The following is a 15,946-nucleotide window of genomic DNA, read 5'->3' on the forward strand; positions in this document are numbered from 1 at the left end:
ACACAGCAGCACGTCATTGACCCACATCACAAAAACAATTAGCAGGCACAGCAAAACTGAGCAGAAACTCATCCCGAGAGCACTGTCGTCCCACACTGTGGTTTGGGAGTCTTTCAATCTGCAGGTGAGGACACGGCGGAGAGCATTAATTCCGACGCTTGCCGTGAAATGCGCCTTGTTCGCTAAAGGTAGTAAAGCATTGCAGCGCTCAAAGGGCCACGCGCTTTCCCGCAGCTCCCCGTGAAGGGCGGTAATCACACTCACAGGGCCTTATAGTGTACTGATCTGTCTTCATCATTTGAACTGCATTTATCCTCCAGCCGGCCCGCATCACTGATTATGTGGACACCACAGGCCATTAAATGAACAGTCAAATCTCAGCCTGCCCGCGAGGGAGACCGAAAGATGGAGAATGACAAAGAAAAACACAGTCCTTATGGTCAACCAACACACACACACACACACACACACACACACACACACACACACACACACACACACACACACACACTGCGCAACGTATACAACTGCCATGCCGGATAGTGTGTGTCGGGATGGGGGGGAGCTCAAAGCTAGAGAAAGGTTTTAATTGGGGTGAAAGCGGAAGAGATGAGACGATTATAAATGAGGAGGGGGACAGCTTGCAGTCTTAATCAATGGAGATTGAGGGCTTTGACTCGGAGAGAGAGAGAGAGCAGTCAACAGGGAGACACACAGAGATCCAGGAAGATTTCAACATAGGAGGGTATCTGTGGGAGAGGGGAGGAGATTGGAAAGAGGAGAGAGAGTGAGAGGGAGGGAGAGGGAGAGAGAGAGAAACCGGAGGGAGGGAGGGATATCCACTGCACTGTTGTGTGACTGGAAATTTAATAGAGAGAGAGAGGGAGGGAGAGGAAGAAGGAGCAGGATGCTGAAGCTGGACGAGAGAAGGAGAGAGAGAAAGAGAGAGAACCCACTGGTGTAGAATTCCAGGGTTGAGCTGTGGGCTGTGAACAATGCCTCCTCTACTACTGCATAGAGCGCAGTTCGGGGGCAAAAGGCAGGAAGGGAAGGGGAGGGGGTATTCAAAGAGAGCTAAGGGTATAGATATGATGTCAGTGGAGCGAGTGCGCCGCAGAGAGCGATGGAGGAGGGAAGGACGAAGGGAGTTCGTTCGGGGGCATGCTGATTCGGAGGGTGCCGGGATTGGCCACTGAACTGTAGTACGAGCCCTTCTGAGGAAGCCGTAGCCGAGTGTGAATATCATTTTAGGCTGAAAGACACAGCAGCTGTGTTCCATATCCATCCTGAGAAAAAAAAACAAAGGTATAACTTAGGGAGGTAAAGTCAGCCGCAATCTCATCTCTCAGACGTTTATTGCGGGCAGAGAACTCTCAGTAGAGTGGGACGTGAAGAGTTAAAAGTGGAGAGGCAGTGACTGATTCCTTGTGTCTGAATTTAGAATGTTATCAATTCTGTGCTAATCAGCCATCTGATACCCCCCCCCCCCACTCTCCTCCACTGACCTCTCCCTCCTCCTCTCACACCTCATTTACCCCCAATTCCTCCAAGCACCAACTCATGTTGTCACGCCCCCGTGTATCGAGCGATATCCCTCACAATTGTTTATCGCGGTGTTCTGCGCAACCTCGTACTAAATTGTTAAGAAAATGTGAAGCGTTTAAAGCCAGATGCTGGGTGCTCAGGAGCGCGAGCAGGGGGAGGATTTGGCTACTGTATGCGCCTCAGAGTTGCTATGCCAACGTAACATCTTAAGCGAGCGCGCACGTGTTGTGGTCGCGCATATGCGTTCTGTACCACACACACATATATATTTATACCTACACAAACACACAAAGTGTGAAGCAGGAAATTATTATGCTTTACCAGGCCTGTCTCGTGTCAATAAAAGGACAGCTGTCTGTCACTACCATAGAGTGCATCGATTGATTGACATGTCCTGCGTGCTTTGATGTGACGCGCGTGAAATACGGTCTAACTGACATTCACCTGCGCCATTGCTCATTAGATAAGAAATTGCTCCTGTGGATAAGAGATTTACATAGGCTACACGTTTTGTCTCTCTTATTGCCCAACCGTTGCGAAAGGCCGATACTGTGGCTTTGGTATATTCACATGACCGATTGGAATTCGGCAGCACATACTCAGAAAATAACACTGATGCTAGTTTAAATTGTTTGTATGCAACAAGTAATGCAATAAACACATAGACTAAACACGTAATACACATGCACATGACGTTACCGTTTACACTGAGGGTACGTTTACATGACAGCGATGTACTAAAATGGTAAAGGTTTTCCTTTGCTTTTTTCGTGTTCAGTGACGACAAGTTTGTCAAAACAATCCCCGTTCACACGGATCTGTGAAAACAACTAAAAATGCTGTATTATGCTGCCAGGCCTGTAGTTGGCAATGTCACTTTGTAAAGAAACACTACGTGCCTAGATTGAACAGGTAATATCCGTGACATCACCGTTTTCACAAATTCACGTTTTTATTGTTTAAGGCCTGTTCACACCGGGACGAATTTCGCGTGCGATATTCGCCGACGTTTAACGCCTCATGACTAAACAAAGGGCGCCAATGTGAGTGTGCACACGCGAAAAACGCCACGCGTAAAAGCGTCATTTTTTAAAAAACGCCTCGGGTTCGTTTTTTTGTTTGACGCGCCGCGTCAAAAACTATCCGACCAATGAGATTGGCGCTTTTGCTCACGTGTCTGGAGCTTCTGAAGTTACAGTAAAACACAACTTGGGGGCGCTCAAACACAAAACGGTCTTGCCGAGCACACATACGTAACGGCGAAGAAGATATACGCCGAGTAGCGTCTAAACACTGCCGGGAAGAAATAAGACGAGGAAGATGCAAGGCAAGATGAATGTAGAGCTGCTGGTCTCGTTGGTGTCGGAACATAAAGAACTATATGACAAACGCGACAGCGACTACAAAAATCATGATAAAAGAGAACTGTTATGGAGTGGTATTAAGCGCCATCTAATGTCAGGGAATGAATTTGCATGTTCACTCGGCTCATCGTCAGCAAAAATCGCTTGGGTGTGAACACGAAAAACGCGTTGAAAAACGCTGGCGAATAACGCGCGCCGATATTCGTCCCGGTGTGTACGGGCCTTTACGCGGAAACAATGATGGGATTCTTTTCAAAAACTTGAACTTTGAAACCCATTTTCAAAAGTTTGCATTTTCAGGACCCCAAAAAGGTTGTAAATGGTGTTGTGTAAAGTAAACAGCCCCTAAGTTCAAATCTCGGTGCAAGAATGATCGCGAGTGATCTCCATACGGCTCCGCTTCACTCGCTTGAAATAGGCCTGGATCCTTCAAACCCGTTAACAATTATTCCTGAGTATTCGTAAGATAATATTTCACACTGTATATTCCTAAACCCTGGGTTCATTTTCTTATTTGCGATGTCATTGTAATTGATTGGACAAACGCAGCATACAACCTAAAGGTTCTAGCCATTGAGCCTCATATTAAACAACAATACGTACGTTTTTTCTTCTTGAATGGACTTTGGAATATAATATAATATAATATATAATGGTAAGAATAAAAATTCTTCTTAACTCCAATTGACGTGTTTTTGATTAGCTTTCTGCCTTTTTGCACGTTCACAGCGTGAACGTCCATATTTGGGAACCCGGAAGCTAACTTGTTTTGCTTCTGATTGGTAAATTTTATTGCTAAAACACACTGCATGTTTTAGGGTTTTTAAACACACTGCATGTCCTCCAGGCTCATTAATATGTAAGGCTACATGCGAAATTTCATCATAAGACGTACTGTGGTAAAGTTGGCTGCTATCTCTTTCTGCGTGTATTTTTCCATCTGACCCGCCACTACTCACAGGCAGACAGTGCTCTGCTTCCAGCTCTGCGAAAGGGTGAATCAATTTGAGAGAGAGAGAGAGAGAGAGAGAGAGAGAGGGAGAGAGAGAGAGAGGGTTGAACAGCGAGAGAGCTAGAAAGACGGAGAAAGACAGGCGAGAGGAGACATCGACTCCGCACCAGAGCTTCTGACGGATATATTTAGATTAAAATCAAAGGAACAAGAGTCAAGGTAAGACTGTAAACATTTAGTAGTATTACTTGGAAAACAAACATTTTGTACGTATGTTGTTCGTTCGGTAGTCTAGGGCATTTGTGCATAAATTGCCTTTGCAAACAGCTGCGTTTAAAACTGTAATTTTGTATTTTCTATTATTTGTCAGCTGTATTAATGACTATGATAACGAAAACCGTGTTTTAATGTATATAAGTACAAAGGAATTAATGCGGCAGTGTGTGTCTGTGTCCAGTTGCGCGTGTGTCCGGGCGTCGATGTAAACTAATGAATTTGTGCTGTCGAGACACCTTTCACCAATATTTAGTAACCTAGAGTCATAAATTATGGATGGATTACTTTAGGATACAGGACTGGTTATTACAAGACGAGGAATGAGAGATGATTCGTTTTAAACACCTAATAAAACTGGAAATAGCCTACATCGTAACGCCCGTTATTTTAGTTAGTGCTGGGTATGTAGGTAATAATTCTAGACTTTTCTGCATAACAACAAATATCGGCCTCTGAATGCGTATTTTTCAGAGTCTAAAGGATGCTCACAAATGCGCATTTTCTTTAGTTTACTTGTCACGCTGTTTCTTGGTTTACTATAGCCTAACCAATGTAGCAAGCAACCCCTAAATCTGTTGCCTTCAAACTTTGGATTATTTTTGGAAAATGATTGAGTGTTTTCACTTTGAAAGACGCTTTGACCAAATTTATGGGTGTAAATACGAAGGCACTGTGTGGCCTGTGATAAATCTCTAAAGCGCGCGCGGCTTGTCTGCTCGAGCTCCACCGCTCGCGAACAAGAAACAAACAGATTAAGCGCAATGAATGAAGATCTACTGCTGTTATCTGTGACACATGAAACGAAGGGTTTAAATGCTGATGTGTTGAGCTGAGAGAGAATTAGCCCATAGGCATGTGCTGTGCTCCCTGAAAGCGTGTGTGTGTGTGTGTGTGTGTGTGTGTGTGTGTGCGAGAGAGAGTGACATGAGTGGTGCTGGTGATGACTTGGGCATCTGTTGCTAAAGGAACAGGGTGCAATTCCTCACACAGGTTTCTCATGCTGTATCCTATTTATGGATGGAATGAAGCTCTGCCTTATCACTCTGTGTATTGTTGGATACTAATAGTAGATGCTGCTGATATTGCAATGCCATTTCAGAAGTAAAAAGGTGATTTAGATTTTTAAGTTGAAAGTAGGCTATGAGGTGGAAATTGTGGGTGATCAGATGATCCTGAGTTTGCTGTCATTTTGGAAGAGAATGATTAAGGCTTCTTACACAGACCCCAGGCTCAACTGGAGTACATATAAGAGAGCAGAAATGTGTTTTCATTATCATATATGTTCCCTTGGTAACGTAAGCCATGACACATCACATACATATATCTGAACACAAGCTTTGAGGGAGACATTTCACATTGCAAACCAGGTATAGCTGGGCCAAAATCAGAATCATGACAAATGTTTGTTGGTAAACAGTTGTCTTTCACCTTGTTGAACTTCAAAATGTTTGCTCAGAGCTGGTTTGTGTTTGGCAGAAATTACAGCCTCAGTCACCATTGTATGGTATATATATATATATATATATATATATATAATATATATATGCTGTGAAAGTGATTAGTGACTGAACTGGTATCCTGACTAACATATTGTTTTGTGGGAATAAAAGTCATACAGGTTTGGAGTAACATGGTGGTGAGTAAATGTTAACAGCATTTTCATTTTTGGATGAACTTTCTCTTTAAACTCTGGAGTCACCCAGAGCTGTATTCATAAAAACCATCCACCATGTTGGAATTAATGCTCGTTAATAACTCTCTAATGCCTCTTGAATGGTTTGAAGTAAGCCATTTACCTGCTGTGGATTTTCCAATGGGTTCTTTTAACACGCAGGTGTTAAATTTAAAGGTGACATGAAGTTTTATGAATAATCATTTAAATGCCTTTGTTCACGCTCCATTCCTCTCTGTGACTCTGGCAGCCTGTGCAATATATTGCAAGTGAAGTTCTAACTGATAAATGATATCTAATGTTTTATTTTTTACATCAGCTTCAAGCTTCTCTTGCTAAAAGGCCCTTTAAATTCATACCTTTTTATGTGTGCGCTCTAGTCGACCTTTGATGCCTCACCTTACTTTTGCGTTTCATGTGCCTTTTTTTAAATGTATGAAGGGGCTTTTAACTTCAGTAGGTCAAAAGGTGACAGACATCAGCCGTCAGAGAGGAAGGCTTCTGCAGACATGCTTTAGGGAGCAGTTCACCGAGAGCATTGCACCCTCAACCCCTCTGCTCCAATCAGACCCTTCAGGGCTGCAACTCAGCAAGTTGCTCCTCAGCGCCTGCGGCAAATCTAGATCTAAATAATTAGATAATGATTAAAAGGTGGTTTAGAGATGCACAGAAAACCAAGGCAATGAAAGTCGTTTGACATCAAGGAAAAACAAGACACAGCTGCTGAACAGAACCAGACGCCTTAGTGGGATTAGATTATGAGCAAGTGGAGAGCGAGGTGCTGTTGCATGGAGTTGCATGATAACTTGCTCATGTTACGGCCTTGATCATCGATTAGAAGGATCAACAGCCAACTTTTTTGGTATTTTTGGATATTAAACAGTTTATTTTTGTTGTTGTCGGTAAAAATCGTGAACATTGTTTGTTTAGAAAACAACATATTAATTTAGACCAGGGGTGCCCAATCCTGCTCCTTGCGATCGACTGTCCTGCACAGTTCATCTCCAACCCTAATCAAACACACCTGCCTTTAATTTTCAAGTGATCCTGACGTGCTCTGAAGACCTTAATTGGTTGCTTCAGGTGTGTTTGATTAGGGTTGGAGATGAACTGTGCAGGACAGTCGATCGCCAGGAGCAGGATTGGGCACCCCTGATTTAGACGTTTAAAGGAATATTTCAGGTTCAATACAAGTCAAACTCAATCTACAGCATAATGTTGATTTTGCACTTCTCTTACAGTGAGATTTTTTACAGTGGAAGTGAATAGGAGTCAATCTGTAAACATTAAACGTTTCAGTAAAATAACCGGAAGATGTAAACAATACGAGTTAACATGATTTTAGTGTAAAAAAATATGTATTTAAATATGATTTACACTGTTTTACAGCTTAAATAATACACATAATACACGTTTTAACATAAGAAATAATGTAGAATTATAAGCTTCACGTTTCAGATTTTAAATCCCATTCACTTCCTTTGTAAGGAAGTTTCTTTTTAAAGAAAACAAAGAATGAATCTAAATGATTTGAAGTAAGCAACATTAATCCACAAATGCTGTCGACTGAGCTTAACTTCTATTGAACCTGGAATATTCCTTTTAATAAAGCAATCAGCCTCATTCTATAGGAACTGGATGTCCAGGGAGTAAACTTTGTGTTCAATTTGGAACTTTCATTTATTTAGGCTATTTTACTTTGTCCTTGTTCACCTCTATTTCCATTAGGAAAAATCAATGATGGATGTGTACAGTAATGCATTAATTAAACCAGAACACTCTTTAATGATTAGAGTCATAAATCTGTCTTGTTTGCTCATAGACAATAAACAAAAAGACACGTTCGCACATGGGACATGGTTCAGCTCACCTGCACACCTGTCTCTTAGTAAGAGATTTAGATGACTCACAGAAATGATCACACATGCATGCACACATGCTCACACACACTCCACTGGCCTAAACTGCCTCAAAGGCTTCTTGTTTTACATGCCAGGTGACACATCACACTAAGTCCTTTTTTTTTTTAAAGTCATTTAACCGTTGCACAACAATAGAAGGCTTTTACTAATTTAGAAGGGACGTGGGAGGGTTTTGTAGCCTGTTGGATGGTATTAGCCATCCGCTAGTCTTTGGTGCTCTTGTGCTATGGGATCCTGAGCTAAATCCTGGCTGATGACATGCAGAGAAATTTTGCAGTACGATATTGTTGATTATAAGACTGCATCTTAGTCCATATACAGTGGGTTTGTCTTCAGCTGGCATAGTTCAAGGGCTTCCACAGACCTACAAAATCAAGCCAAAAAATCAGAGCCTGTGTCAAATTTCAGTTTTATCTCCCATAATCTTCAAGCCATTACGTTGCAGGACGATTTCCCCTAGAGATAACGGCACAGACGGCGCTTTACGGTGCACTGACCGTGCTTGTAGTCTATATTCAAGGTGGTGTAACAGTATGCGAGAGCATGACTTTTCATGCATCTTACAACATGTTACGTCTACTGGCTGGCTGAAATATGACATTGAGCAAAGTTATAAAAGTGTAATGAATAAGTCAGAAGTGATGTCTGGGGACAATACTTACACCATCATGGCAAGTGCAAGACTCTTCTGTCTTATTTTAATACACCACACATAAAATATAAATCCCCTTGTTTAAGCGAGGGAGAAGGATGACCCTTCTTGGCTTGAACTGCTTTCCAACGATCTGCCGACTAGAGGGCCAGAGTTTTCGTGCAAAACATCTTCGTGGCATTCAAGACACGCCACTTTTGGCTGGATCATGAGAAGGCCATCTTCAGGCTTTATTGAAGAGATGGCTGGACTGCTGAATTGACCACTGCCTAACTTAGCAATCCGAGCGTCCCCGTCGATATGGAGATGGCTTCGTATAAATCATTGCATGTCACCTTGCGTGCTCAGACGCAGGGATGGAGTGACGCGGTGAGCAGTCTGCATACTCTGGCCTGCTTTCAAAACCGATAAATGGGGTGGATTGAGCCGTGCGAGAGCTGACCCATCCATAGTGCTGATTCTGGCCTCCTTCGCTCTCCCTGCAGAGTGGGGGCGTGGAGGAAGAGGGCCACGGCATAATTAGCCGTGATTGCTTTGATTGAGTTCCCCAGTCCAGTCCTGTGTGTTGGTCCTTCAGGGGAACAATGAAGACTGTCAGACCTTTAATTATTGAGTAATTGTCAGTAAGGAATGGCAGTGGTTAGTGATATAAAATTAATACCGAATCCAGCCCTGAAGTGACATAATTGGAAATAGTGGAAACGTCTCCCCAGGCAGGAAGCGTTCGCGGCGTTCGAGTCTCCTGTGGCAAGATCTGGAAGCCCACTGGAGCGATGTAAGTGCGTTCATGTGGAGGTAAAAGGCTTTGGGGATGAAGGGACTCGGGCCAGAGGTCTGTCATGTGTGAGGGGAGGGGGGGAACATCTTGATCGTGTGTTCGCGAAGACGGACAATAGGCATGGATGGCCAGTGCCGAGTTAAGTAAATTTCCCGTGAGGGATTATTAATGAGTCTGTGTGGATTTGAAGCGAAATAGCCAGCCGTGTGTTAATAAAGCAGTCTATCTCTGTTTAGATTATGTGTACATTAGCAGACTTTCATGTCTTGGTTGGTTTCACCATCTTGGTTGTGTTCAGCGCTGGTGTTGAAACCTGTCTTTTGAAAATCATATTTCATATGTTACAAAAACAGCCTTTTTCCACCTTAGAAACATTGCTAAGCCATGAATATGCTATCTGTTTCTGATGCAGAAAAGTTAGTTCATGCGTTCATGACCTCGAGACTAGATTACTGTAATGCTTTATTAGCTGGTTGTCCTGCAACCTCAATAAACAAGCTACAGTTAGTCCAAAATGCCGCCGCTATAGTTCTTACTAGATCAAGAAAATTTGACCATATAACACCTTTTTTATTATCACTGCATTGGTTACCTATAAAGTCCCGTATTAACTACAAGGTATTGCTACTGACTTATAAAGCCCTAAACGGCTTAGCTCCAGTTTATTTAACGGATCTTCTATCGCCCTATAATCCATCGCGCTCTTTAAGATCACTAAATTCGAGGCTTTTGGTCATACCTAGGATATCCAGATCAACCAAAGGAGGGAGATCATTTTCACATTTAGCTCCAAAACTCTGGAATAGCCTTCCTGATACTATTCGTTGCTCAGACTCACTCTCCCAGTTTAAAACTAGATTAAAGACGCATCTCTTCAACCAGGCATTTATATAATATTTTTAATCTTACAGTTAAATCCGGTCTCTAGTTCATAAACGCCAGAGGAGAACTGGCCCCCGACTGAGCCTGGGTTCTCCCAAGGTTTTTTTTTCTCCATTAGGTCACCTGATGGAGTTTTTCGGTTCCTTGCCACTGTTGCCTTTGGCTTGCTCAGTTGGGGATACTTAATTTAATTAATCAATCAACAATACTATTGATGAGCATTACCAAACGTGGACGTTTTACACTAGAAACAAACACTGATGTACTATTCTATTTAATACTGTGAAGCTGCTTTGATACAATCTGTATTGTGAAAAGCGCTATGTAAATAAAGTTGACTTGAATTGACTTGACTTGGTGTTGTTGGCACGAGGCAGGTGAACAACAAGCATTTAGATTTGTTTTGGCCAGAGAGAGAATACATGGAGGGATTTTAAGGTCACACGTGGTTTCATGGTGTATTTTTGGGTTTTCGCTTCATAAACTAAGTTGAGTCATGGCAGATGCTGACCTCTGTGCAGCTATTCGAAGAAAGCTCGCCAGCCAAGATGCTTTCGGAACATATTCTCTGCACAATGTGTTTGTAGTGACTGCAGCCATGCTGTGGTTTATCCATGCGTGACTAATGCTAACTGCAAGTGATGGCACTATGTTTAGCCCATCATGTTTGACTCAAAACATGAAGAACTGTACATCTGGAAGTGTTTTAGCCATGATCCTAACGCATATTGGCAAAAGCACTGGGTCAGCTTCAAGTCAACCTAAGATTCAGCCATGTGTTCATAAGTCATTGACATGAGGAGGTCGTAATATGATGTTATATAGATAATGGATTGTCACATTGATATTCCCTAACAGAGACTGTCAGGAACTGCCTATTTCATGGGTAAACAGCCAGAGCCTAACTTGTAAGGGTGGTCAGACAATGGCTCGATCATGTGTGAGTAAAGCTGACTTGGGGTAATGGAAGTGGTCAGGCTATGGTTAGCTCATGTGTTTGGAGAGGCAGTTTGGTAATGAGAGCATTCAGGCTTCAGTGACCTCACAATGCAAGCACTATGGCGGTGCCGCCGCATTGAGCCACACTATCTGGAAGGAGTTTGATTCGGGTCACCGAAGGAATAAGTGAGCCAGGGCAGGAGGAGAGCTCAGAGCAGCAATATAAACTCAAGCAAAGGGGCTTTTCCTGTTGCAAATCTGCATGCGAGAGTATGTGCTTTTCTGTGTAAGAATAAGCGTGTCAGCTGTGTTTTACAAAGCAGGCCAGCCAGAATACAATGTATCACCGTGATGATGATGATGTCTGATTAGAATTCCCAGATTCAGAGCCTCATCTGTTTTGCTTTTCGTGGGGCTTTAAGCAGACACTGTCCCTGAGGGAGAGTTTATTTACTGTGAAGTGGCGGTCACCACGATGTGGGCTTGCGTGCGTTTGGGGATCATCTTAATGCTGTCCTCTGGGGTGGGAGGAAGTAGTCACGAAGAAAGTGTCTAATGCGAAGGAAGTTTAAGGTTGGGAATCACAGTTAAGGTTGGGAATCATGAGGAAAATAATGAATCCGGTTCCTTAAAGATTCAATTTATGATTATCTTAGTATTTGCGGAAGAACACTCTTACTTATTCAGTCAAGTGTGTGAGTCGATAAACTAATTCAAACTAATGAGTTTGAGACAGATAGCCTATTGTAGGCTGCGTCTGAAAAGTTATAGGCAGTTGATTTGTTGCCTCGCTGCCTTATCAGGCAATGACTCTGTAGGCAGCTCATCACAATAAAAGGCATATCTTTGTATTACTGTTTGTAATTCAGATACAAATTTAATTCAAAATCAGAACTTGTTGACTTTATTGCATGTTCCTGGTTTTATTGTTCAGGTTCATGTTATTAAAGATTTCTTTTTATTTGAAATGCTTAATCAAAATGTCAATTATTGTATTTATTCAAATGGTTAATATGCTTTTGTCATATTTTATTTTTATTACAGTATTTCTGTTTTTATTTCAGTTTTATTTTTAATCATTTTAGTGCTTCAAATTTATTTTATTTCAGTTAGTTGCCAAGGCAACATTTCTCATTTTCATTTTTTAAGTTTAATTTCATCTAGGCTAATATTTATATTTTATTTCAGCTTTATTTCAATTAACGGAAACTTTTTTAATAGTTGATGCAATATCCACTTTTCACAATCCAGTCAATTCCCAATGGATAAAATCCCATCCCAATCCTTAATTTCTGCTAGTTTAGTATCTTGTTTCACTCTGAATTATCCACATTGTGTAAGTACATGGGTTGCAAAAGGCAATTCGCATTGACTTTCAGGAGGGAACTTTTCTGTCTGCATCGATCAGCAGAACAATTTGGATTTTGAAGAACTGTTAACAGAATAAAATCTGGTTCTGCATTTCCAACCATATTCACGATGCCATAAAAATATGTGCTATGTATAGGTCCATTAGAGAAAGAGGCGAATGAGAAAATGTACACCTTTGCTCATTTACATTTATTGTGATTTAAGAGTGAGTAAGGTGTTTATGAAAGTGATGAAAAACTGTAAGTTACCCTGTCTTCAGGTGAGAGTGCTGTCATAAGAAAAGGAGAGAGTGAAGGGCAAAGGAAGAAAGATGGAGAAGGGTAGAGCAAGGTAGCGCAAGACAGAAGTGTCCGAGGTGTGACGTCAGGCAGCCCTGTTACTGTGATAAATCAGAGCCTTGGCTCCATGTTTAGAGTGATTATGCAGAGTGCCATCATGCGAATGTGCTGGCCTTTATTCTTTCACCCACACATATACTTCTCTTTCTCGCTCTCTCGGTTTTCTCAGTGATCCAGTGCAGGCCTATTCAAGTAAGGATGGCCCAATGGCCCCGGGGCCCGTGTGAGAGAGTTTTGAGCCAGTTGACGGAACTGTCAGTTTCCCTATCAGGCCAGTGCCTCACTTGTCACTGCACATTGTGTTTGTTGAGTATGTACATGTGTTTTTATGCCTTGTAAACTTAAACATTTGGACTTCTGGGATGTTTTAAACATTATTGGTGTGAATTCTGCTGATTTAAATGTTATTTAGCAAGTGAGGGTCTTGGAAACATCATTTGAAATGAATAGAAATGTTTATGTGATTATTTGTGTTTATATTTAACTTATATTTATTAGGGATGCACGATATATATTAGCCGCCATATTTCATTTAAAAATTAAATGTTAATTTTTAATGTTATCATTTTCAGCCTGATAAGAAAATTTGGCCAATATATTAAAACAGTTAAATAATGGGCCATATCCTTCTGCAGAGACACTTCAGATGTGCACTGTTTGCCATGATGGTTTTGAATTGCTTGAAATATGATTGGAATCACTTCAAAAAAAGGAAAAACTACAGTTAAGTGCAACATCATCATCATCTTCTTCCGCTTATCCGGGGCCGGTTCGCGGGGGCAGCAGTCTAAGCAGAGACGCCCAGACTTCCCTCTCCCTAGACACTTCCTCCAGCTCTTCCAGGGGAATACTGAGGCGTTCCCTGGCCAGCCGGTTCCCCAGGGTCTCCTCCCAGTGGGACGCTCCCGGAACACCTCCCCGGGAAGGCGTCCATGAGGCATCCGGAACAGATGCCCGAACCACCTCAGCTGGCTCCTCTCGATGTGGAGAAGCAGCGGCTCTACTCCGAGCTCCTCCCGAGTGACCGAGCTCCTCACCCTATCTCTAAGGGATCGCCCAGCCACCCTGCGGAGAAAGCTCATTTCGGCCGCCTGTATCCGGGATCTTGTCCTTTCGGTCATGAACCACAGCTCATGACCATAGGTGAGAGTAGAAACGTAGATCGACCGGTAAATCGAGAGCTTCGCCTTGCTGCTCAGCTCCTTCTTCAACACGACACCGATCCTTCTGTCGATCTCCCGTTCCATCCTTCCCTCATTCGTGAACAAGACCCCAAGATACTTGAACTCCTCCACTTGAGGCAGGAACTCTCCACCAACCTGAAGCGAGCAAGCCACCCTTGCACCCTAAGTGCCCTAATGTGGCAGCACAAGTCTGTCATATACATGTAGGCTACATAAAATTATAATGAGAACATTATATTTGTGTGCTTGGGACATGGCTTTTAATGGTGAGACTTTTGTTTTTGTAATCAGGCTCTCAAAAATTATATAAAAATTTGGATTTAGTTTTATCGGCTAATATACCGGTTATCAGCTTTCAAATAATAAAGAATTATCGGTTACCGGTATCGGTAACATTCATATTGGTGCATCCCAATTAATACATCTTGGAATAATAAACAAATATATTTATTTATGTATTAAAAAATGTATTCAGCTTTTTTTATAGTTTTGCTGTCATAATTGAAGGGGGGGGGGGTTGTTACAAAAAAGCTAAAAAAATGTTTAATGAAAAACATAAATATATTCTGTTGCATAATAAAATATGTGGCTAAAAATAGCCAATTATTTATTCTTGGTGGTGCCAGTATAACTGATGGCAGGGCAAGTAAAAATCTGAACCGTTCGTGCTCGACCAACCCGGGCCAGCACAAAAAAAAAGGCTTATTATTGAGCCCTGCTGTGGGTGTTGAAAGTCTACAGATAGTTGACTCAGGCATGTGGATTTATTTATTTCATTTAGTTGCCCGGTCGTTAATTATTTGGTCGACCTTGTCATCTCTCCCTGTGTAGATACAGCCCTATGTAGAAGCAGTGGCAGCACGGAGAGAGACAGGGAGTCCCAGGTGGGGTTGTGAATCCCCAGAGCAGAGTGATGGAGCCGTCCCAGCCACATAGCCTCGGAGTTGGGCTATGGTCGTCAGGAGCTCATGTGATGATGACACGCAAGATGGTGAGTGAGCCTGTTACTATAGCAACCCCAGGCTCTCAGAGCGTGCTTCCATTTCACCCAGTGTGGGAGAGAATGATGGAGGGAGGACATTGAAGAGTAGGCTGCCAGGGAGCTTTAGGGAGTTTCAGGAGGGTCTGGAGAGCAGACAAGGAGAGAGCAATGCAATGATGTTACTAGGATGACATCCTGGGGTGTGCATTTGGAGGTGTGGTGTGGGCAGCTGAAGTTAATATGAGAGGAAATACAATTCGATTGAAGAAAGTTTCAAATTTTGTCAGGAATAATGATTTTACCATTGCCAAATCTGTGAAACACTACTGTTACAATCCAAATGATTAACTCAAATACACAGCAGACACTTTGTTTTTAAAAATTGGGCTGGATTTGTTGGTCTAAAGGTAACAGGGCTCAACAATAAGGAGGTCCTGATGACCCAGGACTAGGGCTGCACAATATATCGAAAAATTATCGTTATCACGATAATAGTATCCGATATCCGTATCACAGCGAGGTGCAGTAAATTGCATTTATTTTATGTGCCAAGCATTTGTGTGATGCATGCATGCATAGGTTGTTTATCCAAATTCGACCAATCTATCTAACTATCTTTATACCCGCCTCCCCAGTAGGTGCTATTATGCTATTGGCTAGATCGGGCCCAAAGGGGAACCTAGTGTCTCAGAGCAGAGAGTGGAAAATAAAAACTAATGGCGGGAGTAGAGACAAGCGAGGAAAATGACAACAGCGAAGAACCTGTGCCTAAAAATAACCAGAAGAATATCTATTAGCCTACCTGTTTATTTTAGTATGATCATTACATATATAAATGATAAAAAAAAAAAAAAACTTAATAGAAATAGCATTTCTCTAGGGAAATGTTATATCGCAAGAAATATCGTTATCGCAATACTCAACAACAATATCGCGTATTTTCCCAATATCGTGCAGCCCTACCCAGGACCAGTGTGAGAGTTTTGGACCTTATGGGTCAGTGCCACTTTGCCCCAAAAATGAATTCTTACATTCATTGTTGTTGTAGTGCATTGACTTTTTACACCTTGCAAGCTTAAACATGTGGTC

General features: G+C 42.1%; 1 protein-coding gene across 2 annotated transcripts in view; it reads left to right on the plus strand.

Annotated features, from left to right (window-relative positions):
• Positions 1–3,950: 3,950 nt before the first annotated feature.
• Positions 3,951–15,946, plus strand: part of lrrc4ba (leucine rich repeat containing 4Ba) — a 39,209-nt gene continuing 27,213 nt past the window's right edge. Inside the window, exons 1-2 of one of the 2 annotated variants that reach the window (XM_081386897.1) lie at positions 3,951–4,080; positions 14,707–14,866. The gene's annotated coding sequence lies outside the window, so the exon portion shown is untranslated. The remainder of the gene's footprint in view (positions 4,081–14,706; positions 14,867–15,946) is intronic. The other variant, XM_081386898.1, reaches the window with a different exon arrangement.

The sequence above is a fragment of the Scardinius erythrophthalmus genome (genome assembly GCF_964197995.2).
Source record: "Scardinius erythrophthalmus genome assembly, chromosome: 1".
In the NCBI taxonomy this organism is placed as follows: Eukaryota; Metazoa; Chordata; class Actinopteri; order Cypriniformes; family Leuciscidae; genus Scardinius; species Scardinius erythrophthalmus.